Here is a 27,692-nt window from a genome sequence, read left to right as displayed (position 1 = left end):
CATTCATACCTCATTGGCACCCTACCCTAAGTTGTGTACCTCATCTCATCTCTGCATTGTACCTCACTATTTTCTTTTTACTCATTTTACTCTGTATTGTATATTGTATATATGTACTGTATATTGACTGAACATTCCTTTATTTTCTTTTAACTTTTTTACTTATGTATGTAGCACACTCTCAGGGGCTCATAAAGAAACAAGCATTTCATCATAAAGTATTCTGTATTTTGTTGTGACAAATAATAAACAAACTTGAAACTTGAACTAATACTACTGCTGCTACTGCTACTACTGCTGCTACTAATACTACTACTGTGGTTAATAATACTACTACTGCTGCTACTAATAATACTACTGTGGTTAATAATACTACTACTGCTGCTACTAATAATACTACTACTGCTGCTGCTACTACTGCTGCTACTAATACTAGTATTGCTGCTGCTACTAATAATACTACTGCTGCTGCTGCTACTACTGCTGCTATACTAATACTAGTATCGCCGCTGCTACTAATACTGCTGCTACTAATACTACTGCTGCTACTAATACTAGTATTGCTGCTGCTACTAATACTACTACTGTGGCTACTAATAATACTACTGCTACTACTACTACTACTACTACTACTACTACTACTACTACTACTACTACTACTACTACTACTACTACTACTACTACTACTACTGTGGCTACTAATAATACTGCTGCTGCTACTATTGCTGCTACTACTGCTGCTGCTGCTGCTACTACTACTACTACTACTACTACTACTACTACTACTACTACTACTACTACTACTACTACTACTACTACTACTACTACTACTACTACTACTACTACTACTACTGTATTCTACTAATACTATGTCGTGGAATATATTATCATACCATTGTGGATCTGTATTGAGAGGTCGCTCTATCATGTATCAGCGTAATGTGTGTGTCTCTCTTTAAGAGACACACACAATAGCCAGCCAAAACAATATTGTTATGAACCATGTTTGCCTTTTCAGTATCCTTGTAAAGTGTATTAAAACTAATGCTATATGGGCCATAAGCCACACAGTTTATGGGAACCACTTTGTTTTCTTGTAAGACAGCCATAACAGTCATTTTAACCAACCCTCCTGGTAATTTTCCAGCTTCTTCTACGTCATATGTTTATATCAATTGTGTATCAACTGTGTGTTCAACCGGGACTTCGGTCTCACTTTGCGGTCAGCCAAGTGACCTGAGAAAGACGTTTGACCCTGATGGAAACAAGACAAACGTCTTTCTCAGGTCTGCATCCCCTTAACAATTGTATGTATTGAGCCGTACTGTATTGTACCCATTCTGCAATCTGTTAAATAAAGTTTTCATTCATTCATTCATTCATTCATTCATTCATTCATTCATTCATTCATTCATTCATTCATTCATTCATCCATTGTTTACACCGGTCTGATTTCTAACTGAGCATTCCTTGTCATGATCAAGTAAGGAATAAAAATCTATCTTCTATTCTTATTCAACTTTGGACTCAGAAGTTATTTGCTCACATTATATTATAATCTCCCATTACAACTACTACTATAGCTACTAATACTACTGCTGCTGCTACTAATACTACTGCTACTAATACTACTACTACTGCTGCTGCTGCTACTACTACTACTACTACTACTACTACCACTACTACTAATACTACTACTACTACTACTACTACTACTACTACTACTACTACTACTACTACTACTACTACTACTACTACTACTACTGCTACTAATACTACTACTGTAGCTACTAATACTACTGCTACTAATACTACTGCTGCTGCTACTAATACTACTGCTACTAATACTACTTGTTGTGAAGGGCCAGATTAAAGCTGAGAATCTACATATATTGTTTATATACATTGTATATTATTTATATATACACGGTATATCCCTTTAAGCCTGCGTTCGAATCATAGTAATATTCGCTCTCCTTATTGGATAACGCCCGTAGGCGCCAGCCCGCAAGCCCCCAAAGTCAGGTTCAAAGACTAGCCCAGGCATGTCACAACATGCCTGGAGACCGCGTATTGATTCGAGACAAGAACTGAGGTTTGGGACTAGATAATCACTTAAGTATATATACGGCGCAGGTGCGCACAGCAGCAGTTCGTCAAAGTAGCTGTTCAACCAGATGTTCATCAAGTTCATCCCGAGTCAACGTGTAGTGAAGTGAGCAGCAGTGCGTCTAACAGAGCGTTGAGAACCACGTGCGAATTGAATAGTAAAGTGTCAGATTAATGCAGTAACGTCAAGTTCGACTTAGTTTAATGTGAAGTAAATAGTCGTTCATTTATTGTATATCGTGCCAACCACAGTTCGTTCGTGTGTAGCATTACCCAGCGGTTCGTTCGTGTTAGCTAGTGGACCTTAGCCAGTGCGCGTGGACTAAATACCTTAGTACCAGCACACGAGGAGGCCTAGTCGGAGAACCTGCTGGACATGTGCACAGGAGAACCAGCGGCGGCGATTGCAGAACCATTACTGGTTGGATTATATTGATTGTGGAACGTGTTACCCGGAGAAGAGCATCGTTAATCTCCACTGTCGTTTGGGATTTAACCTCGTGAGGATTTACATTCGGGCTGGCCTCATGGACCGAGGCTAGCTGGCTATCATCGTTTGCTATCGAGCATTGGATTACAGTTATTGCTTTTGTTGCTGATCGTTGGATTTACAAGGACTGGCTTCTGTACGTGAATCCCCTTATTCTTCATTGAATCAGACTGAGTATCCGAACATTCCTCTATCCTCCAGACCTTACAACTCTGGGAGGAACCCAGTGTCTTCAGGCGGTACCAGCGTTGCCTTCTATAATTGCTATTATACGCCAGGTGGCGTCAGCCTAGTACCCATCGTAGGAATCATTCTATTCCCAGTGACTTATGCTACTGACTGACTTTATGCATATTCTTCGCCATACAAGCGCGACCCTAATTCTCATTCTGTAACCTAATGTTGCATAATAATAAAATACCCTCAAATACTATTTCTTTGTCAATGCCGTGTTATTATGAGTGTCCACCATATCTATTCGATGTATTGTCTGGCCAGTAATTAAAGTACATACCTAGCAGTGGTTTAATCTATCACAATCTTTAATACAGTCAGGGTTTTGTAACCCCTCAGTTACAATTGGTCCTTCGAGCCGGAGGGTATCAGTAATCTTTAATATCATATTAATATTGATATGGCCAGCGGTGGACACTCTCCAGACGGCTCTCCCAAGTTAGAGCGCCCGAGGCGCAAACGTCAGCCACCTCCATACCTGGAGGACTTCGCTTTCGTTTTACCCCCTAGCTTATCTAAACAGACGTTAAATACGGATAAAACGGATAGTTTAAGCATGCCCAATCCTATCGACTTGTCGGCCCTTCCAGTAGAGACCCCAGTGGGTTCAAACGAAACTGACTTAGCTCACGGGGGGGACCAAGCGGGACATGACGTGACTATACCTCAAGACAGCGCCACCGGGATAGACCCCGGAGCGCCCCAGGATAAAGAAAGCGCCACCGGGATAGACCCCGGCGCACAACCAACCCAAGAGCGCGTACCCGAGACAGACCTCGGTGCGCAACCAAGAGAAGAGTACCGCGCTCAAGAGATAGACCTCGGAGCGCGCCAAGAGAACAGGTCTCCACCAAGCTCTGTCAGCGCCCGATCACCTCCATCAGTGTCATCCCCCAGCGAGGCTGACCAGAGACTGGCGCAAGCCTTGATCGCCACGCTGACAGCTTCAACCGAAAGAGACCGAATCCAGGGTGAGCGTGACCGTCTTCAAGCACAGACGCTTAGTGAGCGCGAACACTCTGCAGCGGAACGAGAGCGCCTCCACGCGCAACTCCAAGCACAAGCCCTTAGTGAGCGCGAACACTCTGCAGCGGAACGAGAGCGCCTCCAGGCGCAACAACGGAGTGAGCACGAACGCATCAGACTGGAGGAGAGGCGCCTCCAGACGGAAGAGAACATCCAGCGAGAACACGCCAATGCACAGCGCGAAGCGGAGCGCGACCGGCTACAGGCGCAGATGATAGAACAATTGATCGCCAGGGCGACCCCCCCCCTCTCCACACGGAGCTCCCGGAGATCATCACGACACGGGTCTAGGGCACCTTCCCCTACCCGACAAATCTACACGGGACCCGGCCGACAGGAAGAACCTGCCTACGTCTCCGAGCCCCCTCCCCGACCGGTCTATACGGGACCCAGCCAACGGGAAGAACCGGCCTACGTCGCCGAGAGACTAACTAGAAGACTCCAAGACCTAGCGGAGGAAGAGGAGGGATATCAAGCCCACCAGCACGAACCTACTTTGGACCAGGAGGCCCAGGACAGCCCCGACCTCAGCCCCGAGTCACTGCGCTACAAACCCCCGACCCAACTCAAGGGTGAGTTTGATGTACAGTCAGCACCGAGGAACAGCACCTGGGGGCCCGGCCTCTGGTACCCACCCAGTACTAACCCACGACCACCCGTACGGGGAGACTCGCCCAGGAGGCCTCTCCCCCTACGCTCATCGGTGTCCCAGCCATCCATGGCGTCTTACCTTGGCACACCGACGTTCCCAGACTTTACGCGCAAGGACAGAGCACAGTACACGGAATTACGCATGTGTTTAGAGACTATAATGTCCGATGTCCACGACGAGTCTTATAAATATGCCATCCTCCTCAAGCATCTCAAGGTGCCCAGAGCGCATAACATAGCGCTGGCATATTCGAACTCAAGCACCCCATACTCAGCTGCTCTGGTGGCCCTCGACGCGCGCTATGGACGCATATGGGATTACGTGATCCAAGAAATACGAGATATCGACCGCCTCCCCCCAGCCAAAGACAATAGAGCACTGGATGACCTCTCTATCAAGGTACAATCCCTCGTGGGGATGCTGGGGTCCCAAAAGGAGAAGGGGAGATATGAACTGTATGCAAATTCTAACGTGGAGCGGATACTGGAGAAACTCCCTCCAGCCCGTCAAGAGCGTTTTCGGCGGCAGAAAGACCACCGTGACCCCAACGGCCCAGAACCATCCCTCCTAGACCTGGCTGATTTCCTCGCCAGGGAGGTCAGCAGTCTACGACTGGACACATTCGTATGGAGTGGCTCTAGCCCTAGAGATGGACCGCGGAGGTTCAATGACAACCGCCGGTCAGTGACAGTTATGCACCAGGCCGAGTCAGTGCCGCAGCACAAGGACCACCACACCCCCCACGTGAAGGGAAAGTGGAAGATTGCCTGCCAGTCCTGTGAAAATGAACATTGGCTGTCTCAATGTGACACCTTCAAGAAGCTGACCGCTGACGAGGTGAGTCAGTGGATCAAAGCGAACCGCCGCTGCTTCCGCTGCGCGCGCAGCCATATGGCAGCCGAGTGCCGCCTAAAGAAAAGATGCAGCAAGTGCGACGGCGCCCACCTGGAGGTCCTGCACGACAGCAACAAGAGGAGACCCGTACCACAAAGCAGCTCGAGAGTAAATGTCATGTATATAGACCCTGCGAAGAGCGGGAGCTCCCGAGTGCTCTTGAAGGTGGTCCGAGTGCTCCTAAGCTACGAGGACAAGGTCATGGACACTTACGCCGTCCTAGATGATGGGTCAGAAAAGACTCTCCTCCTCGCTTCCGCCGCAGCCCAGTTGGGTCTGCGGGGTACCGAAGAAACAATGACAATCCGTACCATTAGAAGAGACCTAAAGACCATAAAGGGTGAAAACATCTCCTTCACAATAGCAGCGGTCGAGCAGCCCGAGAAGCGGTATAGCATCACTAACGCCTTCACAAGCCACGACATAGGTCTGTCACGGTATACCTACCCCATCACACAGCTGATGGAGAAATACGTGCACCTACGTCAACTACCTATACCGCCCATCGACGGCGCCACCCCGACCCTGCTCATAGGATCCGACCACGCACACCTCATCGTCCCAACGGACCAGGTCCACATCGGGCCCAGAGGCTGTCCAGCAGCGGTCAAGACCCGCCTGGGTTGGACACTACAAGGCCCCCTCTCCGGGTCTTCCAACCGACCGACAGCCACTCGCTGCCTCTACACGAGGATAAACAAAGACGACACCACCCTCTTGCAGCACGTCGAGAGACTATGGACATTAGACGCGATGCCCTTTAAGAACGAAAAGAAACTAGTTCGTTCAAAGGAAGACACTTATGCCATAGCTCTCCTCGAGCAGAAGACAAAGAGGGTCGAGGTCGACGGAGTGATGAGATACGCAACTCCACTCTTGAGGCGAGAGGGGATGCCCACCCTCCACGCCTCAAAAGAAGCGACAGAACGCTATCTACTGAACACCGAGCGGCGTCTAGCCAAGGACCCCACTCAAGCCACTGTGTACCGCGCTGAGATCGACAAACTGATCACAGCGGGACATATCAAGAAAATTGACAATCAAGAGGCAGACCAGACGACTGAATCCTGGTACGTGCCCCACCACAAGGTCCACCACAACGGCAAGAACCGCATTGTATTCAACTGCAGCTACCAGATCGGACTACAGAAGCTGAATAAATTGCTCTTGCCCGGCCCGACACTCGGCCCCTCCCTCCTCGGCGTACTACTACGTTTCCGCCAAGACAAGGTGGCCATCAGCGGCGACATCAAAGGGATGTTCCTGCAGGTGCGACTGGTGGAGGAGGACAAGCCCCTGCTGCGGTTTCTATGGAGAGAGAGGATCAACGATGAGCAACCCTCCATCTATCAATTGCAGGTCCTCCCCTTCGGCACCACATGCAGCCCATGCTGTGCTACGTTCGCACTACAAAAACACGTGACAGAAGACCCTGAAGCTGACGAGGAGGTCAGACAAAGCGTAGAGAGGAGCTTCTACGTGGACAACTGTCTACAAAGCGTCTCGACGCCAGAAGAAGCCGAAGCCCTCCTGCTTAAGCTCCGCGCCTCCCTGATCAAAGGCGGCTTCGATCTTAGGCAGTGGGCCAGCAGTGACCCTCAAGTACTTTGCAGCCTCTCCCCAGATACAAAGGCAGAAAGCAGCGAGACCTGGATGGCGACCACCCCAGGTGAAGCACAGGAAATGACATTGGGCCTCGTCTGGCGCTTCAAAACAGACTCGCTCCATTACAAGCACACACCCCTGACCCCGGAGCAGGGAAGGTCGACCCCTCTACCGACCACTAGACGGAGCGTATACAGAACACTCGCAAGCCAATACGACCCGCTGGGGTGTATCCTACCTTACACCACTCGGGCGAAGATGCTTGTGCGAGAACTGTGGGACAAGGAACAGGGCTGGGACGACCCCATACCCGACCACCTAGCTTCCACCTGGAGAGAGTGGGAGAGAGAACTCAGCTCGCTCCAAAATGTGAACATTCGCCGGAGCTACTTCCCACCCACAGTGCGGCTGGAGACGTGCCAGATGGACCTGCACGTCTTCAGTGACGCCTCGGAAGTAGCCTACGGTTCGGTGGCTTACTTGCGAGCCCGAGAGGAGGGAGGAGAAGTACACACAGCTTTCGTCCTGGCTCGCTCAAGAATAGCCCCCCGCAAGCAACAATCGATCCCGCGTCTAGAGCTCTGCGCAGCTCTGGTAGGCGCGCAACTCGCCACGCTGATACAACGTGAACTCACCATAACGGTGCAACGGACAATCTTGTGGTCAGACTCCATGACTGTACTCACATGGATCCAGTCCGATTCTTGTAGATACAAGGTCTTCGTGGGAGTCAGAGTCACCGAGATTCAAGACCTGGTAGGATCAGTGTGCTGGATGTACGTTGACACCAAACAGAACCCAGCCGATGTCATCACACGGGGGATGTCCCTAGATGACCTCACACGTCCAAATATCTACAGTGACGGTCCTGAGTTCCTCAAGCTCCCGGAGGAGGAGTGGCCTACCCCCACACCACGGGAGGCTAGTCAAGAGGAGGCAGAGATCAAGAAATCTATGTTCTGTGGGCTGACGCACATCCCAGACCCCACTGACCCTAACATAGACGACTGCCTAACCTTTGAGAGTGCGCAGATAAAAACATTCTTGTGGCACCACCCTGAGGTTCCCCCCACTACAGACATTGACGCATCGAACTACGCAGAGGCAGAACTCCTTCTGCTACAGCGAGCCCAAAGAGACTCATTTCCAGATGAGCTAGACTGCCTGCAGGGAACAAAGCCAATCCCTTCAGACAGCCGACTGCTCCACTTGGCCCCCGAGCTTGACACCCATGGCCTCATCAGGGTGGGTGGTCGTCTGAGACGGGCCCCGGACTTAACGGATGACGTCAAGTATCCTATCGTCCTCAACAGTCGACACAAGGTCACCGAGCCTCGGGTACGTCTCAAGTGATGTAGCAGACGTCGACCCAGTCACCCCAAACACTCTCTTGATGGGGCGGCTGGACCCTGCCCTTCCACAGGCGGTGTACAGACCTGAAGAAGCGAACGGCCGAAGAATGTGGAGATACAGTCAAGTATCTGTAATGTGTCTCCTATCTGTCACATCTCCAAACAAAAATTGACAAAATCCACACCCAACTAACAATTGCCTCCGCCAACACTATCTCCCCTCCGGATTCAACCCCCTCTCCACCGCCCAACCCACCTTTTACATCCTTCACTGAAATCACTGCATCGGACCTATCCTCCATTCTCTCTACAATGAAAACTTCTACCTGCATCCTGGACCCTATCCCCTCCATCCTAGTCAAGGCTTGTCTCCCTGCCCTTTCTCCCCTAATCACCTCCATCGTAAACACCTCTCTGACCACTGGCCTATTTCCCCCCGCCCTCAAAATTGCTTCTGTCACCCCCCTACTAAAAAAACCCGGTCTCAACCCTGAAACCCTTGATAATTTCCGCCCCATTTCCAACCTCCCCTTCCTCTCAAAAATAATTGAGCGAGCCATTGCCTCCCAATTAAAATCCTACCTCGACAACAATAACCTTTATGATACATTTCAATCCGGATTCCGCACCAAACACAGCACCGAAACTGCTCTTCTAAAGGTCACCAACGACATACTCCTCTCTGCCGACTCTGGTTCCCTCTCCATCCTCATTCTCCTAGACCTCAGCGCTGCTTTTGACACCATCAGTCACCCCATCCTCATCACTCGTCTCCAGTCCTCCGTTGGCATCTCCGGAATCCCCCTCACCTTGCTCCAATCATACCTCTCACACAGGCACCAATTCATCTCTATCAACAACTGCAAATCCCCCACTGCCCCCATCACTCATGGTGTCCCCCAAGGCTCAGTACTTGGTCCCCTGCTCTTCATCCTCTACATCCTTCCACTTGGTCTGATTCTCCGCCAACATGGCCTGCATTTTCACTGTTATGCAGACGACACTCAGCTCTACCTCTCCACCAAGACTATCACTCCAGCCACTCTCTCCACCCTCAGCACCTGCCTCACAGACATCAAAACATGGATGCAAAATAACTTTCTTAAACTAAACTGCAATAAATCAGAAATCATCATTATCGGTCCAAAATCCCTCACCAGCCACACCCAGGATTTCACCCTAAATATTGATGGTACCATTGTCACCCCCTCCACTCACGTCCGTAACCTTGGCATCATCCTGGACTCCACCCTTTCTTTCCTCCGCCATGTGAACCACATAACCAAATCGGCCTTCTACCACCTCCGGAACATTGCTCGTCTCCGCCCCTCCCTATCACTCTCCGCTGCTGAAACACTGGTTCATGCTTTCATATCATCAAGACTAGATTACTGCAACAGCATCCTCTACGGCTCACCAAACACTATCCTCAATAAACTCCAATATGTCCAAAACTCTGCTGCCCGCATGCTCACCTCCACCCGTCGCTCTGATCACATCACCCCTGTCCTCCACGACCTCCACTGGCTTCCAATCAAATACAGGATACATTTTAAAATACTACTCATCACATTTAAAGCCCTCAACAACCTTGCCCCTCCCTACCTGTCCGACCTCCTCCACCGTCACACGCCCACCCGTCGCCTTAGGTCTGCAGATGCCAACCTCCTAACACCTCCCACGACCAGGCTCCGGACCTGGGGCGACAGGGCCTTTGCTGCTGCTGCCCCCTCCCTCTGGAATGCCCTCCCCAGCCATATCCGTGATGCAAACACCCTGACATCTTTTAAATCAGCCCTCAAAACTCACCTTTTCAATCTTGCTTTTGACCTCTAATTCTGTCGGTGTTATTTTATTTTTGTCATGTATTAATTTTGTTCTGTTTTTTGTTTTGCCATAGTTTGTCTCTCCTGCCCATGTAAAGCGTCTTTGAGCACCTGGAAAAGCGCTATATAAAATAGATGTATTATTATTATTATTATTATTATTATAAGTATTGGCTGACCAGTTTTGGAACAGTTTCCTCCTCCACTACCCAGGCACGTGCATACATAGGGGTGAAGGGGTGCCCTGGCACCTGCCTTTTTCATTTCTCATTAGAAAGTGCCCTTTTTATGCCACCCTCTTTTTTTTTTTTTTTTTTTTTTTTACTGTTGCACATATATATATATATATATATATATACTGCCCTGCCCTTCCAAATGAAAGATGTCACGATAGAATCTAAATATTAGGTAAAGAAAGAGAGAGAAATGCCACCCCTCTCGTAAATAATAGGTCCTTCCAGCCTTACGCATAGGCATAGCACGTGGGTGTGTGATGATCAATGAGACATGTAAACCGCACAGGGCCAGCAGTGCACTGAACAGGAAATTGATATCCAGCTGTTGTTGAGCTCACAGTGCCCTCACACTCGAGTCGAGACCTCTTTTTTTACAGTTACTATTTCAACTAAAACAAAGCAAGAGTACACATCAGGTAAGGTATTTGCCCAACAAAATAAAATGTCGGGTTTGCAGTGCACTGTATATTTTCGTGAAACACGTCGCCAGATCAGCCCTCCCCAGCCCCTCCCTCCCTGCTGCTAGTGCAGGAAAACACGCAGCATACTCTCTCTCTCTCTCTCTCTCTCTCTCTCTCTCTCTCTCTCTCTCTCTCTCTCTCTCTCTCTCTCTCTCTCTCTCTCTCTCTCTCTCCCTCCCTCCAGCAGCTGTTGGTCTGGAGCGCATATTGTGTTATTAAAGGGACACTATGTAGTTTTGGTGACAAAAATCGCGCTCGCGCGCTGCGCGCACTCACATTACATTTAATAATTAATGCCCTTTTATGATTACGGGCACCTGCCTTTCTAAAGTCCTGTGCACGTCCCTGCCACTACCTACCGTCCCTCCAAACCCGTCAGAAGTGGGTAAAGGACAGGGACAACTTAAAAGTGGACACAGTCGTTATGATCATAGACCAGTCACTACCCCGAGCTATGTGGCCGGCCGGCCGCGTAAGCAAAGTGATCACTGGTGCCGACGGGAAGGTCAGAGCGGCAGAAGTTATTGTCCAAGGGCGGACTTACACCCGACCCGTGGCGAGGCTGATAGAGTTGCCAGAGCTCCCTGACTCCCCTGATGACGATCATGACCCACTGACTTTGTAGATTGCCCTACTCCTCACAACAGATATTGAGCAGTTGACTGGACTATTAATCTGTCTCCCTTAACTAATTAGGTGCGGACTAATTAGGAGGCGGCTGTTGTGAAGGGCCAGATTAAAGCTGAGAATCTACATTTATTGTTTATATACATTGTATATTATTTATATATACACGGTATATCCCTTTAAGCCTGCGTTCGAATCATAGTAATATTCGCTCTCCTTATTGGATAACGCCCGTAGGCGCCAGCCCGCAAGCCCCCAAAGTCAGGTTCAAAGACTAGCCCAGGCATGTCACAACATGCCTGGAGACAGCGTATTGATTCGAGACAAGAACTGAGGTTTGGGACTAGATAATCACTTAAGTATATATACGGCGCAGGTGCACACAGCAGCAGTTCGTCAAAGTAGCTGTTCAACCAGATGTTCATCAAGTTCATCCCGAGTCAACGTGTAGTGAAGTGAGCAGCAGTGCGTCTAACAGAGCGTTGAGAACCACGTGCGAATTGAATAGTAATGTGTCAGATTAATGCAGTAACGTCAAGTTCGACTTAGTTTAATGTGAAGTAAATAGTCGTTCATTTATTGTATATCGTGCCAACCACAGTTCGTTCGTGTGTAGCATTACCCAGCGGTTCGTTCGTGTTAGCTAGTGGACCTTAGCCAGTGCGCGTGGACTAAATACCTTAGTACCAGCACACGAGGAGGCCTAGTCGGAGAACCTGCTGGACATGTGCACAGGAGAACCAGCGGCGGCGATTGCAGAACCATTACTGGTTGGATTATATTGATTGTGGAACGTGTTACCCGGAGAAGAGCATCGTTAATCTCCACTGTCGTTTGGGATTTAACCTCGTGAGGATTTACATTCGGGCTGGCCTCATGGACCGAGGCTAGCTGGCTATCATCGTTTGCTATCGAGCATTGGATTACAGTTATTGCTTTTGTTGCTGATCGTTGGATTTACAAGGACTGGCTTCTGTACGTGAATCCCCTTATTCTTCATTGAATCAGACTGAGTATCCGAACATTCCTCTATCCTCCAGACCTTACAACTCTGGGAGGAACCCAGTGTCTCCAGGCGGTACCAGCGTTGCCTTCTATAATTGCTATTATGCGCCAGGTGGCGTCAGCCTAGTACCCATCGTAGGAATCATTCTATTCCCAGTGACTTATGCTACTGACTGACTTTATGCATATTCTTCGCCATACAAGCGCGACCCTAATTCTCATTCTGTAACCTAATGTTGCATAATAATAAAATACCCTCAAATACTATTTCTTTGTCAATGCCGTGTTATTATGAGTGTCCACCATATCTATTCGATGTACTGTCTGGCCAGTAATTAAAGTACATACCTAGCAGTGGTTTAATCTATCACAATCTTTAATACAGTCAGGGTTTTGTAACCCCTCAGTTACACTACTACTGCTGCTGCTGCTACTACTACTACTACTACTACTACTACTACTACTACTACTACTACTACTACTACTACTACTACTACTACTACTACTACTACTACTACTACTACTACTACTACTACTACTACTACTACTACTACTACTACTACTACTACTACTAATACTACTGCTACTACTACTACTACTACTACTACTAATACTACTGCTACTACTACTACTACTACTACTACTACTACTAATACTACTGCTGCTGCTACTAATACTACTGCTACTAATACTACTACTACTACTACTACTACTACTACTACTACTACTACTACTACTACTACTACTACTACTACTACTACTACTACTACTACTGCTACTACTGCTGCTACTAATACTACTACTGTAGCTACTAACACTGGCGGACTCAGGGGCGGCCCCCCCTGGTGCCCCCACGGTTGAAAAACGCGCGCTAAAGTGCCCTTTTGAGTGGCAAAAAATTTGAGGGTTTGCCCTATTGGTGCTCTTCCAATGGTCTAAACTTGACCATGTGCCCCCACAGTTGAAAAACATCACGCAAAAGTGCCCTTTTGAGTGCTTTTCTGCCCCACGGTTAAATAATGTCATGCAAAAGTGCCCTTTTGAGTGGAAATAATTAGAGGATGTGCCCTATTGGTGCCCCTCTAATGGTTAAACGTGACCATGTGCCCCCACCCACAGTTGAAAACATTGCGCTAAAGTGCTTTTTTGAGTGGCGAAAACTAGAGGACGTGCCCATCATTGGTGCCCTTCCAATGGTCTAAACTTGACCATGTGCCCCCACAGTTGAAAACAGCGCGCTAAAGTGCCCGTTTGAGTGGCAAAAGCGAGAGGACGTGCCCTATTGGTGCCCCTCCAATGGTTAAACTTGACCATATGCCCCCACAGTTGAAAATATTGGGCTAAAATGCCCTTTTGAGTGTCAAAAATGAGAGGACATGACTATTGGTGCCCTTCCAATGGTCTAAACTTGACCATGTGCCCCCACAGTTGAAAAATATCACGCAAAAGTGCACTTTTGCGTGAAAAAACTAGAGGATGTGCCCCTCCAATGGTCTAAACTTGACCATGTGCCCCCATAGTTGAAAACATTGCGCTAAACCTAAAGTGCCCTTTTTAGTAGCAAAAGCGAGAGGACATGCCCATTGGTGCCCTTCCAATGGTTAAACTTGACTATGTGCCCCCACAGCTGAAAACATCACGCTAAAATGGTCTAAACTAGACCCAGACAGTTAAATAATGTCACACAAAAGTGTTAGCTACAACTCTGAGCAGCCCCGTCACTAAAATATTCCATCCATTTAAATGTTCAGTTTTAGACACATCCCCTCTTGAATGTTCAGATGCCAGAGGGCTTAATGCAGTCTGAGCTGTAACCCTGCATCCTACTGCTGTGTGTGAGGTAGGTAATACAGCAAGCTTTCTTTGAAGTTGCAAATATTGAGTTTGTTTTACCAATTATGCATTACTAAATACTAATGTACACTGCAAGTGCTTTTATTGATGGCAGTATGTTTTAGCCTAGGCTAGCTGTATTACTACTGTAGCTAGCTAACTAAACAGGTACCTTGCTTAGCTGATTCTATGCTAACCTGTGTTCTCAATTTAGAAATAAAGTGTACAAATTATTTTAGGATTATTTGCACAAAATATACCCATAGCACTTTAAAGTTCAGTGTGAATTGCTTTTTAAAGCTAATTTAAGAGTGGTAGTAAACCCCAAAATTTGCCATTTTCGTTTTCATTTTTGAGGACTGCATACTTTTTTTTGCAAACCAAAATACTATACTTTATACTTATACCACATGCATGAGCCTGGTCTCTTTTGAAAGATGACATTCTGGAGTTTCTGATAAAATAAGGACAACTCACCTTTAGTGCTAATGAAATATAGAGTAACATAGGTCTGAACTTGAGTTGTAGAAAAACGTGTTACTCACGTTTTTCTGTAGTAGTCCAGAAGTAGTTTTCCCCAGAATGGCTGGAGGCTTAAAAAACACCAGAGATCGATAGCCTGAAGTCTTATGTAGATCATAAAGATCTGTTCAGAAATGAGTGATTAGGAGTGATTTTGGTAAACTGTGTACAAAAGAAAAGCTCAGTTTTCTCATAGACTTCAACTAATTCTGCGGTTTTTCTCTTCCTGTTTTCACTTGTGACTTTTCACCTAGATCCCTGATTCGTACATCCCCATCATATCATTGGAAAGCCACACTCATTGGCTACAACCCTGTCCAATAATTTTCGAAATCGCTAAATGATTGACGGAACTAGAGCCCCAAGAGTCGGGAGTAGTATTTGCGCAATACCGTGTACTTCGCTCAAGCCTCACATATCGGAATGTAACTCGAGAACCGCTGAACGGATTTTGTCACCTCGATATATATATTGTATTATAAAATATGCACAACCGAGCCACTAGATGTCGCCAAAGTGCGTCCCTTCCTAACTCCTTACAAGCCCAGGCTTCCATAATCAAAATGAACATCCTGCCTAGGATAAATTTTATTAGCTCAATGCTCCCCCTGCCCCCTCCAATAGACCACTGGCGCAAGGTACAATCGATGGTATCTAAGTTTATCTGGAATAACAAACGCCCGAGAATCAAAAGGGCTACTACTCAACGTAGAAAACAAGATGGGGGCCTCGCAATCCCTGATTTTAAACTTTATTTCTGGTCCTTTTCACTGAGACCTCTGATGTGCTGGCTAGACCCTGTAGAGGCTGTATCCTGGCGCTCCTTAGAAGCGGCGGCAGTATCTCCGCTAAGATTGCAGGATGTAGTGTACTCCACTGTCTCTATTTCGAAATGCCGGCTGAGGTATGGACCGATCATAACTCACGTGATCCAAACGTGGCGTAATGTACAGAGGTCGTGTGGGGTTAAATGCCCTTGGCACCTGGACTCTCCAATTTTTAATAACCAGCAATTACTTGTTGGACACAAGCCGGTTAATATTCCTCAATGGCAAAGGAGGGGAGTGCATACTCTGGAGGATATTTATGATAAGAACGGCCTCCGTGCGTTTCAGGACTTAAGAGAATTTTATGATCTTCCCGGCGAGTCCTTCTTTCTTTACCTTCAACTAAGGTCAGCACTGAGGGCACATGGCGTACCGTGGGCTCAAGCCTTGCACCCACACCCCTTCCTCAGGCTCATAGTGGACAGGACGACATCCAGAGGGTTTGTCTCCGACTTTTATACGCTCTTAATTCAATCCACGTATAAAAATGTATCATTGGATACAATCTGGCGTGTGGATATCCCGGAGTTGGACCCCGAGTTTGACTGGGATGATGTTTGGGCAAATGTGGCATTATCTTCCCGCAACCCCAATCACCAGCAAATTAATTTTAATTATATTCATAGGACCTATCTTACACCTAGGAAGCTATACGCTATGGGACTGATAACCGACTCTCGGTGCACTTTGTGCTCTCAAAAGGCCACGGGCACTTATATGCATATGTATTGGGATTGCCCACCAGTGGCCCGCTTCTGGAGGTCAATAACGGACAAACTTTCAGATCTGTGTGGCTTAACTATCCCATTCACAGCTGTTATGCTACTCCTGAACGATATAACGACACTACCCGCTTCCGTACAACTGAAAAGGGTTGTCCTAGCGGGCGTCACAGCAGCGAAGAAGCTGATAGCAATGAGATGGAAGGAGCCTGAGAAGCTTACAATGATTAACTGGTCCCTAACTCTATTGGATGTGATTTATCTTGAGATATCCACAGCCCGGGTGATTGGGGTGGGGCAGGCTGGAATTGACCTATGGTTCGCAGCAGCTGTGAAGGTAAAGACCGCAGTGTGCGGCTGAGCGGGGTTGAGGTGCGTGTTCGGGTGAGTCCGGCGGTCTCTTGGGAGGGGGAGGAGGAAATGTTTTGTCTGTCTTGTCTTTTGTCTTGTCATATTGAGTTTAGCTGGGGATATTATGGGGGGGCAGCTATTTAACTATTTCTTCACTGTTTGGCCACTTTTACACGGTCTCTGTGAGTCTATGGAACACCTCTACAGGTTTTTGTTTTTTCATGAAGGTTCATTGCTCTGTTTTCGGGTCGTGTTCTCAAAAAATGGTCCTTGTGGTGGATTGGAGATGTACATTTTATTAATATAGGGTCACACGGCCGGGAATCGGGGCTGAACATTGGGAAAGACCACTTATTAGATAGTACCCCTTGGAATTAAAATTTAGAAGGTTGAACTCTGTTTTCTTTTCTCTTTGTCTGTATAATTGTTAGTCTGTATTATTATTATTGTTTTTGTTATTTTCTTGTGAAGTTCTATGTAATGTGATTGTGGTTAATGTGTTGTCTTGTTTCATGTGAATAATAATAAAAATTTGATCAAAAAAAAGATGTCGCCAAAGTGCAGGTGGGAAAATCGTCCTCAAGAGGGCCCACATGTGGCCCCCACCTGATAAGAAGTGGGTTTAGCATTGGCCTATATTTTATGATTACAGAATGCCAAGGAGAGAAAGAAATCGGAATAATATTAAAAAGCAGCTGAAAAATGCTCTTTGAAAAATTGGGTCTAAAAGCAACAATAGTAATGGAGGAGATAAGGATACAGTTATGTATTTGTAAGTCCTCACTACTAGATACATGTACAAGCTTGTCTCACAGAGCCATAGTTTGGATTATAACTGAGAATCTGGTGCTAACATGGTCAATAATGCTTATTTCAGACAGACAATTGTGTCTTAAACATTTAAATTGACCAACCATAGACCCTTTTTATTCCAATCAAGGCAAGAGGGCTAGTGGTGGTAGTGCTATATGAAATATTATTTTATAATACAATTATAACATTGTAGGCTACAGTACGAATATTATATATTACTATTATAAAACAAATATGATTTGCTCCACCTTAGATAAAGACAGTACAGACAATGAAGATAGGGGAAGAGGGAAATAATGATATCAGGAAGAGAGATGGTGGAGGAAAGAGAAAATGCAGATGATTCTATGGAGAGAAATGATGAAGAAGTGGAGGAAAGAGAAATGCAGATGATTCTATGGAGAGAAATGATGAAGAAGTGGAGGAAAGAGAAATGCAGATGATGCTATGGAGAGAAATGATGATGAAGACGGTCATGGAGATGCTAAAGAAAGCGAGGATGAAAATGATGATAGGGAGAGAAATTATTCAAACGACACAACAACAAATAACTTGAATGCTCTCCTGTTGCCATTAAAATATCCCACTGATCCAGCCAGTATCCAGGTACAATATATTAACTTTAATGGAGAGAATGGGGAAGATAGAGAGGGGGGAGGGAGAGATACAGTAGAAGAGAGAATGAGAGGACAGGATGAGAGAAGGAGAGGACAAGAGGAGAGAAGGGGAGTACAGGAGGAGAGATGGGGAGTACAGGAGGAGAGATGGGGAGTACAGGAGGAGAGATGGGGAGTACAGGAGGAGTGAAGGGGAGTATAGGAGGACAGAAGGAGAGGACAAGAGGAGAGAAGGGGAGTACAGGAGGAGAGATGGGGAGTACAGGAGGAGTGAAGGGGAGTATAGGAGGACAGAAGGAGAGGGCAGGAGGAGAGGAGAGTTAGGAGAGAGAAAGGAAGAAGCTCAACGGCACTCAAATTAACTTGAACTGTTAAACTGTTTTATATCCTGTAAAATATATGTTGTAAATAGCTTTTAAAGAATAGGTTCACTATTTTTCAACCTAGACTATATTAAAATGCTGTTTCCCAAATATTTATATTCCTCACTGATATCTTTAGCATTGAGAAATGTACCATCATTTACATTTACATTTAGTCATTTAGCTGACGCTTTTATCCAAAGCGACTTACAAGTTCTGTACGACAAGCCATCAGGAAGGGCACAACTCTATCAGCTGAGCAACAATGTTCATCAAAGTGTTGAGTGCTACAGTGTAGGTTAGTTTATTAGGACAAGTGCATGACAGTACGGTTAGTTAGGGTTAGATTTTTTTTTTTTTTTTTTTTTTTTTTTTTTTTTTTAATTCAGATAATGGTTGAAGAAGTGCGTCTTTAGTCGACGGCGAAAGATTGGACGTGATTCGGCTGTCCTAACTGGGGTGGGTAGTTCATTCCACCATTGTGGGGCAAGGACTGAGAATAGGCGACTTCTCTTTGATGACCCTCCCGGAGCTTGGATAGGAGTAGGTCTGAGGCGGCCAGAAGATGCAGAGCGTAGGGGTCTTGAGGGTGTGTAGTTAGAGACCATTGACCGGAGGTAGGCGGGAGCGGTTCCCTTTGCCGCACGGTATGCTAGGTCGAGGGCCTTGAAGCGGATTCGTGCAGCAATGGGGAGCCAGTGCAGGTCCCTAAGAAGTGGGGTGACATGGGCCGACTTCGGTAGGTTTGAGATCAGGCGGGCCGCTGCGTTCTGAATGAGTTGAAGAGGCTTAGTGGCAGTGGCCGGGAGGCCAGCGAGCAGTGCATTGCAGTAGTCGAGGCGGGAGATGACTGTTGATTGGACGAGGAGTTGGGTGGCTTCTTTTGTCAGGAAGGGGCGTATCCTTCTGACGTTGCTCAGGAGGAATCGGCAGGTTCTGGTCGTCGCTGCGATGTGAGCAGAGAAGTTCAACTGGTCGTCGAGGACAACACCAAGGTTTTTGGCGGTCGGGGACGCAGTCACAGCTGCATTCTCGACTGTGATTGAAAGGTCGGTTAGGGGGGAGGATTTGGCCGGCAGGTGGAGCAATTCTGTTTTGCTTAGGTTCAGTTTGAGGTGGTTGGACGTCATCCAGGCTGAGATGTCGGACAGACAGGCCGAGATCCGCACAGAGACGTGGATATCTGAGGGAGGGAAGGAGAGGAAGAGTTGAGTATCGTCGGCATAACAATGGTAGGAGAAGCCATGAGACGTGATAATGTTACCCAGTGATTTAGTGTAGAGGGAGAAGAGAAGGGGTCCTAAAACCGAGCCCTGGGGGACACCCGTCCGCAGGGGGCGGGTGGCCGACAGGGTCCCTCTCCATGACACTTGGTAGGAGCGGTCATTGAGGTATGATGACAGCCATGTCAGCGCAGAGCCAGCCACTCCCATTCCTGCGAGGGCCGCAAGGAGGATCTGGTGGTTGACTGTGTCGAAGGCTGCAGATAGATCTAGGAGAATCAGGACAGAGGAGAGGCCTTTCGCTTTTGCTAAGTGAAGTGCCTCTGTGACCGCAATGAGGGCTGTCTCTGTGGAGTGACCAGTCCTGAAGCCTGACTGATTAGGGTCTAGGAGGTCATTCTGTAAGAGATAAGTAGTAAGTTGGTTGGATACAGCACGTTCAAGTGTTTTAGAAAGGAAGGAGAGAAGAGAGACAGGACGGTAGTTGCCTATGACAGTAGGGTTCAGGGTTGGTTTTTTTATGAGCGGCGTGACTCTGGCTTGTTTTAGGGAGGTGGGGACCACCCCCGAGTTGAGTGAGGAGTTGATGGTTGCAGTTAGGAATGGGAGGATGTCTGGTGCTATGGTCTGGAGGAGTGGGGAGGGTAGCTGGTCCAGCTGGCAAGTAGTCGGACGGTTTGACGTTACCAGTGTCAGGGTCTCTGCTTCTGTAATGGGAGAGAAAGATGACAGAGTGAAGGATGAGGTTCTCGATTCAGCATTTGGAATGGGTGGGGGTTGGGAGAAGGAGCTGCGGATGTTCTCCACTTTTTCCTCAAAGAAGATTGCAAAGTCTTCGGCAGAGAAAGATGAGGGAGGGGGGGGTGGGGGGGGAGTGAGGAGGGAGGACATGGTAGCATGCAGTTTGCGAAGATTCTTGGCAGAGGCCTCGATCCTATGGTGGAAGAAAGAAGCTTTGGCATTAGTGATGGTTTTGGAGAATGTTAACAAGAGGTTGTGATATGTGTCGATGTCAGCAGTGAGGCGTGACTTTCTATACTTCCTTTCAGCTGCTCTCAGGACCTGTCTTTGTTCTCTCACTGGATCTGTCAGCCATGGACTGGGTGGGGAACGGCGGGCAGGTTTCTCAACGAGGGGACAGAGCTTGTCGAAGGAGGTTGCCAGGGCTGAAAGGAGGGTGGAGGTTGCCATCTCTGTGGAGAGAGCAGAGAAGGTGTCACTCAAAGGTAGAGCGGATAGTATGTCAGAGGAGAGGGTGGAGGGGGATAGGGAGGGCAGGTTGCGTCTGAGTGAGACTGTTTGAGTTGGGGTGAAGACCTTTCGGTTAAGCATGAGAGTTAGTGAGAAGGATATGAAGGAATGGTCAGATACATGTAGGGGAGTTACCGTGGTGTTAATGATGCTGGAGTTACGGGAAAATATGAGATCCAAGGAGTTGCCTGCTTTGTGGGTGGGAGGCATGGCAGTGGGAGTCAGGTCAAACGATTGTAGGAGGGAGACTACTATGACTGACTGAGATGAGTCAGGCACTGCAGCAATGGTTTAGGCCTTCAAACACCATGATAATCTACTTGTGAGGGCTGGCCCAGTACCGCACGCTTCCAGGTACCAATTACCATCACGCACCTGAAGGGAGTTTCGAATCAGCTCGAAGGGAGCCCTTATATACACGGGGTTTCTGAACGTTCAGTGCCGGGTCGTTTTGCTCACCACCACCTGCTGCTTGTTCCTCTCGTGTTGTTTCTCCGTTGTTTTCTCTAGTACGTTCCTGGAAGTCGCCGCTGTTACCCCTCTCTGCCTCCGTGGACCCGTGCCTCGTTTTCTCCCTTTGCCCTTGGTGAGTTTTTGGAAGTATATTTTTGATGCTCTGTTTTCCTAATTTTTTTCCTGGACTCAAGACCTGCATTCTGTTTTGTGTGTTCCGTAAACACTGAAGAGGTGTCGCTTGTTTTAGTTACTGGACTCTGCTTGTTACTGGACTGCCTCATATTCCCTACGTTTGGATTAATGACATTCTCTTTTTTTTCCTCTGTTCCGCCCCGGGTGGCTATTGAATAAGCTGCAGAGCCGCAGAGCCAGGGCCGCAGCGCCACAGAGCCAACTCTGCTCAAGGACATTCCCCCTGAATGCTTTATGTTGTTTTTTGCTCTTTTCTGTTTGTAAATAAATACGCCCTAGTTTTTGGCTAACTCTGAACTACCTGTCTGTGTCGTACTGTTGGGGTTGTTTACAAACCATTTTCAAACACTATGATAAATCCACTTTTCAAACACCATGATGATTTACTTTTCAAACACCATAATAAATCTACTTTTCAAACACCATGACAATGAGGTGAAATAAACATTTGAAAGGTGTATTGTTCCCTATGTGTGTTTTTATCATAGAGGTGTGGTTATACTATTAATCTGGATTGTCTGTTATTCTAATGTTAATCTTAATCAAGGATGAAGACTATTTCACCATACATGACGCATCATATCTTTTTGCTCACTGATGGGGTCCCATGTTGCGCAGTAGGTGCCCTTTTTTTCTTTTCGCCCCTGCCCTTCAAACAGCCTGAGTCCGCCACTGGCTACTAATAATACTGCTGCTACTAATACTACTGGTGTTGAATCCAACACTGTGTTCTTCTCTACAGCCCATAACGTGCTCAGACACTTAGTCACCACAGAAGAAGATGGTTTCAGGGACAAGTAGGCATCACCACAGAAGAAGATGGTTTCAGGGACAAGTAGGCATCACCACAGAAGAAGATGGTTTCAGGGACAAGTAGGCATCACCACAGAAGAAGATGGTTTCAGGGACAAGTAGGCATCACCACAGAAGAAGATGGTTTCAGGGACAAGTAGGAGTCAAGTTGAAAGACTGTGGGCTAGATCCACAAAGAATGGATTGCACAGTGCTAATTGCGCCCTTACTTACAACATTATGAATTGAAAATGGGGGACCCTGATGTGAACAAGACGAAAGTCTTTCTCTGGTCTGCATCCCCTTAACTCAATGGACGCCAAACCCAAATAAAGTCGGGTTAACTCGCCGATGCTTGAGCACCAAACTCGAGAAAAGTCGGGTTTTCATCGTTATTTCTTTTATTCGATATTTCCATTCATTATCCATCCAGGGAGCCTGGTCTTATCATAGGGAATGAGTCTGAGATCGCACAAGTGCAATACCGGCTGCATCCTACCAGGCGGCGGTATTGAGCACCCTTTGAAACCGTTACCTTTACCATTACCCTTTTTGTCAGTTTCCATACACATTAGTAATTTCTTAAGATGTTATGTAAATTATAGCGTACTGTCGAGTCTTGACTAGCAAAGTTTAGGCACATAGCGCACATTTCTGCGGTTGAGTAGTAGTAACTACTTACTGGTCACGGGAGGCTTGAATAACGTTTGAATGATAATGATGTGAATACATTTGTTGAAACAGCTTTGTTGGCCGATGGCTCCTGCTATCTTAACGTTAGCTAAAGCTAAAGGGCTGCGCCCTAATGTTACATAGCTTAATTAACGTGTATAACATACCTGTGTAACGTTAAGCAGCTTGTGTTCCGCTGGGAAAGCATCACTGCATACACTGTTTAATCCAAACGTCCATTCGGAAACGTTGTATTATGAAACCAGTATGAGACGCTGTGATTTTTTTATCGTTTCAATGCTCACATGGCTATTTTGTTTATCCCGTCAGTGAATAATAATGGCAGGGTCATGATCAAAGCCAATAAGAGGCAGATCTGGGCTGGTCTTTGCATAATGCACGTGTTATAGCCAATCAAAGGCAGATATTTCAATTTTTTTAGAACGCACATGGCCACGGGGAAAAATATGCTAAACACACACACATACACACAGACAGACAGACCTGCTGGGAGCTGGGAGCACCAGTGTGACAAGGGAAAACATCCAGTCGCACAGCTCTGAGTTTTGGTCGCAAAATCCGACCAAAACGGGCGCACCCTGAAGCCCTGATATGTGTGTAACGTTGGTCCATAACGTATTCCGTTGGTGACGATCAAAGCATCAAAAAACGCCGTACTGTATTGTACCCATTCTGCAATCTGTTAATAAAATTGTCATTCAATCAATCACCGCGCAGATTGAATCAATGCAGAAATACACCACTGTACTCTTACACACACACACACTCTCTCTCTCACACACACACACACCCTCTCTCTCTCTCTCACACACACACTCTCTCTCACACACACACCCTCTCTCTCTCTCTCTCTCTCTCTCTCTCTCTGACACCCTCTCTCTCTCTCCTTCACACCCTCTCTCTCACACCCTCTCTCTCTCTCTCTCCTTCACACCCTCTCTCTCCTTCACACCCTCTCTCTCTCTCTCGCTCTCTCACACACCCTCTCTCTCTCACTCTCTCTCTCACACACACCCTCTCTCTCTCACACACACCCTCTCTCTCTCTCTCAATTCAATTCAATTCAATTCAAAAAGCTTTACTGGCATGAAATTTCACAAATGTTGCCAAAGCACAATTATGACATAAACAGCAAACAATATAAGATCAAAGAAATAAAGGAGATGTTGCGGTGGGTAAATCATGGTACATGTACAGTATATACAGTATATGTGTCCTACTGGTTGTCCCTTTTCTTGTGACATGAATTGACATATTTTGCAGCTAAAACTGCACATTCTTTCTGTTCCCCCAGGAGGAATGGCAATTTCTGCACTTCTGTCATACTTTGGAATTCTGGGGAAATTATTTAAATTTTTGGAAAAAATTCCTCCCTAATATTTCTGTAATTTTCACATTGTGTCTCTCTCCTTCACACCCTCTCTCTCTCCTTCACACCCTCTCTCTCCTTCACACACCCTCTCTCTCGCTCTCCTTCACACCCTCTTTCTCCTTCACACACCCTCTCTCTCGCTCTCCTTCACACCCTCTCTCTCTCTCTCTCACACACACCCCCCTCTCTCTCTCTCCTTCACACACACACCCTCTCTATCTATCACTCTCTCTCTTGATTGATTGATTGAATTGATTGATTGATTGATTGATTGATTGATTGATTGATTGATTGATTGAAAAGTTTATTAACAGATTGCAGAATGGGTACAATACAGTACAGCTCAATACATACAATTGTTAAGGGGATGCAGACCAGAGAAAGACTTTCGTCTTGTTTACATCAGGGTCCCCCATTTTCAATTCATCATAACATATATGACATACATGACATACAGATAGTCAGTACTGCTACATCTATACATTTATGACATATCAGATTTGCAAATACAGTACTGTTTGTGATACAAAAAGTGTCCAGAAAAGGAGTGTATATACATTTGGCATAGAAACTGTACATTGGAGGAGGTTGGTTGGGTGGGGTGGGGTTGGGTGGGTTGGTGAGGGCTGTACATTGGAGGGGGGGGGGGGGGGGGTTGGGAAGGGGACACACACACATTTTACACTGTACATTGGAATATTGACAAAGCCTTACTTGGTCATTTACTGTACAACTAGGTTAGGACATTTGTAGGGGCCAGTTTCGAATTGCAGTCTCACGTAGGTGTTTTTTGAGAGTGTTTTTGAAGGTGGGTAGTGATTCACATTCCTTTACAGCTTTAGGCAGGGCGTTCCACATTGATGTGGCATAATTGCGAAACGTGTTTAGTCCCTTGTTTGATCCGAATCTGGTTTTACATGATTTGTGGAGCTCCCTCTGGTGTTGTGATCGTGGTATTCACTGACCTTTGGGAAGTATTTTGACATGTACATGGGGTACCTTGGTCGCGTAGTGTATCTTGTAGACCAGGCCCATTGCAAGTTGCTGTACTCTGTCGTCTACTCTAAGCCATCCTAGGTTGTCTCTCTCACACACACACCCTCTCTCTCTCTCTCTCTCTGACACCCTCTCTCTCCTGCACACCCTCTCTCTCTCTCACCCTCTCTCTCACACCCCTCTCTCTCTCTCTCTCTCTCCTTCACTCCCTCTCTCTCTCACTCCTCTCTCCTCTCTCTCCCTCTCTCTCCTCTCTCTCTCTCTCTCTCTCTCTCTCTCTCTCTCTCTCTCTCTCTCTCTCTCTCTCTCTCTCTCTCTCTCTCTCTCTCTCACACACACCCTCTCTCTCTCTCTCAATTCAATTCAATTCAATTCAAAAAGCTTTACTGGCATGAAATTTCACAAATGTTGCCAAAGCACAATTATGACATAAACAGCAAACAATATAAGATCAAAGAAATAAAGGAGATGTTGCGGTGGGTAAATCATGGTACATGTACAGTATATACAGTATATGTGTCCTACTGGTTGTCCCTTTTCTTGTGACATGAATTGACATATTTTGCAGCTAAACTGCACATTATTTCTGTTCCCCCAGGAGGAATGGCAATTTCTGCAGCTTCTGTCATACTTGGAATTCTGGGGAAATTATTTAAATTTTTGGAAAGAATTCTCCCTAATATTTCTGTAATTTTCCACATTGTGTCTCTCTCTTAACACCCTCTCTCTCCTTCACACACCCTCTCTCTCGCTCTCCTTCACACCCTCTCTCTCCTTCACAAAACACCCTCTCTCTCGCTCTCCTTCACACCCTCTCTCTCGCTCTCCTTCACACCCTCTCTCTCCTTCACACACCCTCTCTCTCTCACTCCTTCACACACCCTCTCTCTCTCTCTCCTTCACACCCTCTCTCTCCTTCACACACCCTCTCTCTCGCTCATCCTTCACACCCTCTCTCTCGCTCTCCTTCACACCCTCTCTCTCCTTCACACACCCTCTGCTCTCTCTCTCCTTCACAACCCTCTCTCTCTCCTTCACACCCTCTCTCTCTCTCTCTCCTTCACTACACCCTCTCTATCTATCACTCTCTCTCACTCACACCCCCCCTCTCTCTCTCCTTCACACACACACACACACCTCTCTATCTATCAACTCTCTCTCTCACTCACACCCCCCCACTCTCTCTCTCCTTCACACACACACACACCCTCTCTATCTATCACTCTCTCTCTCACTTCACTACCCTCTCTATCTATCACTCTCTCTCTCACACACACACCTCTCTATCTATCACTCTCTCTCTCTCACACACACACCCTCTCTCTCTCTCTCGTCTCTCTCTCTCACACACACACACACCCTCTCTCTCACACACACACCATCTCTCTCTCCTTCACACTCCTCTCTCTCTCCTTCTCACTCTCTCTCACTCACACAGACCATCTCTCTCTCCTCACACTCTCTCTCTCTCTCCTTCACACTCTCTCTCACTCACACACCATCTCTCTCTCCTTCACACTCTCTCTCTCTCCTTCACACTCTCTCTCTCTCCTTCACAACTCTCTCTCTCACTCACACACAAAACCCTCTCTCTCCTTCACACTCTCTCTCTCACTCACACAAACCCTCTCTCTCCTTCACCCTCTCTCTCTCTCACTCACACAACCCTCTCTCTCTCTCTCACTCACACCCTCTCTCTCTCTCCTTCACCCTCTCTCTCTCACTCACACACCCTCTCTCTTTCTCTCTCTCTCTCTCTCCTTCACCCTCTCTCTCTCCCCTTAACCCTCTCTCTCTCCCTCTCCTTCACCCTCTCTCTCTCACTCACACACACCCTCTCTCTCTCTCTCCTTCACACACTCTCTCTCACTCACCCCCCCCTCTCTCTCTCTCTCTCTCACACACACCCTCTCTCTCTCTCTCCTTCACACACTCTCTCTCACTCACCCCCCCCTCTCTCTCTCTCACTCACACACACACCCTCTCTCTCTCTCTCTCCTTCACACACTCTCTCTCACTCACCCCCCCTCTCTCTCTCTCTCTCTCTCTCTCACACACACCCTCTATCTCTCTCTCTCTCCTTCACACCCTCTCTCTCTCTCTCTTTCACACCCTATCTCTCTCTCCTTCACACCCTCTCTCTCTCCTTCACA

The 27,692-nt window shown here is 47.0% G+C and overlaps 1 protein-coding gene across 1 annotated transcript in view; it reads right to left on the bottom strand.

Moving 5' to 3' along the window:
- Nucleotides 1-27,692, bottom strand: part of LOC311231815 (slit homolog 1 protein-like) — a gene marked incomplete at both ends in the record, with an annotated part of 117,847 nt that overhangs the window by 87,901 nt on the left and 2,254 nt on the right. The window lies entirely within an intron of this gene.

Source organism: Notolepis coatsorum, assembly GCF_963971535.1.
Source record: "Notolepis coatsorum genome assembly, chromosome: 7".
Classification (NCBI taxonomy): domain Eukaryota; kingdom Metazoa; phylum Chordata; class Actinopteri; order Aulopiformes; family Paralepididae; genus Notolepis; species Notolepis coatsorum.
This window is presented reverse-complemented; position numbering and strand designations above follow the sequence as displayed.